Raw genomic sequence first — 5,315 nt, forward strand, 5'->3', positions numbered from 1 at the left:
GAGTGACCAAGGCCATTTGCTCTCCAAAAATACAGATTGTTCCAAAGTCCAAAGTCGTTTAATAAGTAATTGTGTAAAAATGCATGCTATTATAGTCATCCAATCCAAGAAGGATTTCTGAAGCGCTGACTGGGCACAGAGTAGAATAAAAATATTATTACTAATGATGGTATACATGATATAAAGATGTGAAGTATAAAGATGAGAGATTGAAGAAGAGAATTGTCTCATTCTGATATTCATTTGCCATGAATGAGGAAATAGCCTGCCACAGACCACTCACGCAAGTAAGAAGACAGCCAGGAAGAGTAGAAAGGGTGTCTCAAAAGTCTTAGTGCAGTTTAGGCTTTAGTTCATTAAAACCGCACAAAGAGTTGAAACATATTTTATATGATAATTTCTTAATCTTTTCATAATTTCATATTTTATGTCATTTATCCATCATTTCCACTCTACTTCTCTAATTTTCATTTATCTGTTACCTATCTATTAACCATGTATCCTTCATCTATCCAGGTATCAATATCCATCCATCATTTAACTATGTACCTACCAATTATCTGTCATTTGATTCTATTTATCCATCTACCCATTTATCCTCTTCTGTATAGCTATCCTCCTCCCTCTATCGTTCTATCCTTCTATCATTAATTCTATCATTAATTTATCTACTTACATATTTTCTATCCATCACCCTCTCTATCTATAGACTCCCTATCTATTAGTTGAATCTCTTACTATCAACTCTTGCATCTTTATCTGATCTTTTTCTCTTTATCTGTTTATATCTCTATATGTACATATGTGTGTAAATACATTTATATGTCCATATATGTGTATGTGTATCTACATATACATACTCATGTATACACATATACATGAGGAATTCTTTTTCTAGAAATGCTGCATGCTTCTACTTTTCACTTTAGAGAAAATTTCCTGGGAAAGCGGAGCTTAAGTGACTTGCCAAAGTCAAGTGGTTAACAATGTTAGAAGAAGAATTTGAAACTATATGTTTTTGATTCTGAGGATGGCTCCCTTAAGTACAAAGAAACACTGCCTCTTAAGACGTATTCATAATAATGCCAAGTGTTGTCCAGAGTATCCTTAAAATCTTAGTGCTATTGGAAGCCATGAGTTTGAAACTTCACTAAGAACTTTGGGATTTTGTTTTTAAATTGCTTTAATGGTTACGTAGTATTTGCCTGTTTTGTTTTGTTTTTTTAAAGCCTCAAAATACAGCTGTGAATCAGGTATCAGTCATTACTACTCCCATTTCATAGCTGATGAATCATAGATATCTTTTATACATATGACTCAAATAAATTAAATTATTTGTCCATGATCACACAAATGTGAAGTGTAAATGACAGACAGTTCCGAACCTTCTGGAGCTCACAAGAATATCTGGAGAAAACATATAGACCAATATAATAATATAATATTAACTAATAAAATATAATATAATGATATAATATAATATAAATATAAACTAACTCAAGATACGTTAGCTAAAGAAAAACACAAAACTCAATGTGTATTCTGTGAATGGAAGGAACAAAGCAGATTCCATTTATGTAATGTTTTAAGGTTTGACCACGCTCTACATGTTAACTCATTTGATTGTCAAAGTATATATAAACTTATTTACGAAGTGAGTAATTTTTGAGTGATATAAAATTTAAACTCAGGTCTTCCTGATTCCAAATATTTACCGAAAGTCAATCTATTCATTATTCAAGGCAAATTTAAGTTTAACGCAGTCTGTCCCACTTTTCAATGCCCTTTACTTAAGAATTCAGACTTTTGAAACAGCTCAGTCCTCTCCCTTGCTAAGAATATATGGAGCTTCTTCATAGCATCAAAAATAAATTCTTGTCACTGAAAGACAAACACCTGTGTGAGCTTCTGCTTTTTCCTGTTTTAAGGGTAAGAGGGTGAGGCATGATTTGGTAAATACGTTTAAACTCTATCATAAATCACCTTTATACCATTTCTCCTTCCCTGACCCAGGGAGACAAGAAAAGTGTCAATATATATTTGTGAATCTAGAATAAACCATAATATTAGATATAATAAGCCTTATTCTTTACAGAAGTAACATTACTTGAGCTGCTGTTTTGCAGATGCAATTAGAAAAAAAGTAGCAAATGCTTGAAAATTACCAGGATGAGGGAAGATCTTTGAGTTCACTCAATGAATATCTGCTGTAATTGCTTGTATTTGGTTAAACTTTTGACAGCAGCATTTTCTTATCAATTTTTACATTTTTCTACAAACTAACAAACATTAAGATATATTTAAAAAGAAAAACATGTATATGAACTGTCCTGTACATGTCAGTAACTTCAGTATATGATGTACTTCTGTTATAACATCAGAGTGTTATAGTAGAAGGTCAGCTGTTCTAATTAACTTCACATCATATTAGTTTAGTAAAGGAAAATCTCTGGTCAACTCCTTATATGACCAGAAACATATCTGTACTGTAGTAAACTACTTGATGTGATGAAAGAAATTCAGTTTAGGAAGAAAATGGATAAGACTAGTCAGATAGTTGGTCTCCATAAATACTCTTTTTTCTGAGCTAAAGTTTTCTCAGTGGCATCCTGCCAGGCCTAGAGGCCTGTGTGGGCTACCCGAGTCTTCTTACCTCACCTCCGAGGTCTTCGGTTGGCCAAAACCGGGTGCTCATATGAGAGAAAGGACGTTCCAGAGTCGAACAAGGGTTGAGCTTTATTTCAGGGTCTGCTTACAAGTGCAGGGGGGTCTTCCTTAGGAGGAAGAGGGGGAGATTTCCTAAGGAGGCTAAGATCTTAAGGGATTGGAAGTAGAAGTACAAGCGGGGAGAGAGGGGGAGAGGAGAGAGGAAAGAAGAAAGCGGAGCCTACTGTCCTCTTGGCTCCTCACGTGCTAAGAGAGCTTTCAGGCTTCCTCAATCCTACTTAACCTTCAGCCGCATAGTTTGCATCTGAATACCGTGCTGTTAGGTAACTAGGTGTGCCCAGATCCGGGACAATCTCTAGGCCGGGGAGATCTCTCTCCCATCACGTTTCTCACGGGAAGAGGCGGAATTACTCGAGATAGCTCGGTTCACCTCGATCCCCTGCCGTTTCCTGGGGGGGTGTCGTGAGAGCTCTAAGATTTAGAAGCTCCCACCTTTACCCGCCCGAGACTGTCCACACGGAATTGAGCTTCCAATCCCAACAGCATCCTAAGTCCTGTGGTCAGAATGCCAAAAGCAACAGACTGATGTCAAAGTCCACCAATAATCACACGCATCTCCTTTCGTTTCTTTGAGGCAAGGACCACTATATGTAAAATTAGGCACGGCTACAGAGATCATTCAATTCAACTTTTCCACTTCAAGATTTTAAGATAGGAAACGAGAGGTTAAGTAACTTTTCCAAAAACATCCAGCCAATTAATTGTAAAATCTAGGTCTCCTAACTCCTAAGCCAGTGTGATTTTCAGCATATCGCACTGTGTCCCATTTGCTCATTGAGTCACTGAATGTATAAACTTTATTAAATATTTTCTTTCAGTTAACAAGCACACTATTTCTCCGGGGAAGTTTCCTGAAGAGTTGTGGTTTCTTTATAGTGTGTTCGTCAGGAGAATCTTAAAAGAAACTACAACTCCTTCACATTGAAAAAGAATATTAGAATTGTAAAAGAATATTAGAATGTTAGAGTTGTATTATAAGACAGATCAGGAAATTATCCTAGTACCTCCCTAATCTGCCAATCAAAAGGATTTCACATTTCCCTTTTAAAGGTTAGGGATGACCAACCTTTGAATGTCGGAGCCCATTTGCTAATCTGGTTCTAATTAATCCTGTTGCACTCGCCTTTGGCTCAAATTGAAACAATTACCTTTTCTACCTCTCATATGTTGCTCTGCATTGTATCCTATATACCCGAGTGCATGTTGGGGGATATCTCCCCAAATGGCCACAGTGGAAAATAAATTTCAATATTTCAAAAGTCATTGAATGATCTGTGTTCCACCGGTTATGTCACTGGGTGGACAAAAGAGATCAGATGGTAAAAATTTTTGTATAAATTATATACTGATTGTTTATCCTATATAAATTTCTGTGGCCTTCATTATACCTCAATTAATACCATTTTCCTTTACAGAATCAGGATAAAATTACTGCCAGTTCCTAATTTGTCACGAAACCACCAAGAATTGTAGTAGACTTACTTGGCTGTTTGGTTTCCTGGTCCAATGTTTTCCTTCTCGGGTTTGGCGAAATTCCATGGCCCTTGATAGAATTACAAAAACTTTGAAGGTCATCCTCAGCACTACGCTACTACCTTAGCCCCATTGGCCTACAAACCCACCTAAATCCTTTCCAAGACAACGCTATATAATGGGTATAGTTATTAGTCTTGAAATCCACAAGACTTGCTTTGAAATCTTACATAGAAAGGTTACTAATCATATAATCCTCGTCAAGAATTTAACCTACCTAACAGTCTCAGATTCCATACCCATAAAATGAAGGGCTCAAACTTGGTGGTGTCTAATTTCTCTTTGAGATGATTAAACTCTTACTTTCACCCTGACAGTCGTCACACTTATATAGCCACTACTATAAGAAGAAAAGTCTTTTTTTAATTAAATAACTTTATTTCTTTTCAGAGTTCTACAATCACTTCCATATATCTTAGATTTTTTCCCCCTCCATTCCTCTCCTTCCCCATTCCCTCGCTGAAAAGGCATACAATTTTACATAGGTTCTACACATACCTTTCTATTAAATACATTTTTACCTTAGTCATGCTGCATAGAAGAATTAAAGTGAATGGGAAAAATCATAAAACAAAACATTATAGAAAAGATAATGACCTGCTTCATTCTGAGATAATATTCCATAGTTATTTCTCTGGACGTGGAAGGCATTTTGCCTCGACAGTCCTTTGGGAATTTTTTAAGTCTTTGCCTTTCAGGGAAATACTAAGTCTGCAAGAAAAATTCCTCGCACACTGTGCTTGTGCTGTGCACAAAATTCTCCTGGTTCTGCTCCTTTCACTCAACATCAGTTCATATAAATATTTCCAGGCCTTTCTGAAGTCTTCCTGTTCATCATTTCTTAAAAGCAAAATATTATTCCATTACATTCATATACCACAATTTATTCAGTCATTTCCCAATTGAGGGGCATGCCCTTGACTCCCAGGGTTTTGGCCACAACAAAGAGAGCTACTATAAATGTTTTCATACATGTGTGACTGTTTCCCATTTTTATGATCTCTTTTGGATAGTCACAGAAGTGATAGTGCTGGATCCAAGGGTATGCCCATTTT

This window comes from Notamacropus eugenii, chromosome 6 (genome assembly GCF_028372415.1).
Source record: "Notamacropus eugenii isolate mMacEug1 chromosome 6, mMacEug1.pri_v2, whole genome shotgun sequence".
Classification (NCBI taxonomy): Eukaryota; Metazoa; Chordata; class Mammalia; order Diprotodontia; family Macropodidae; genus Notamacropus; species Notamacropus eugenii.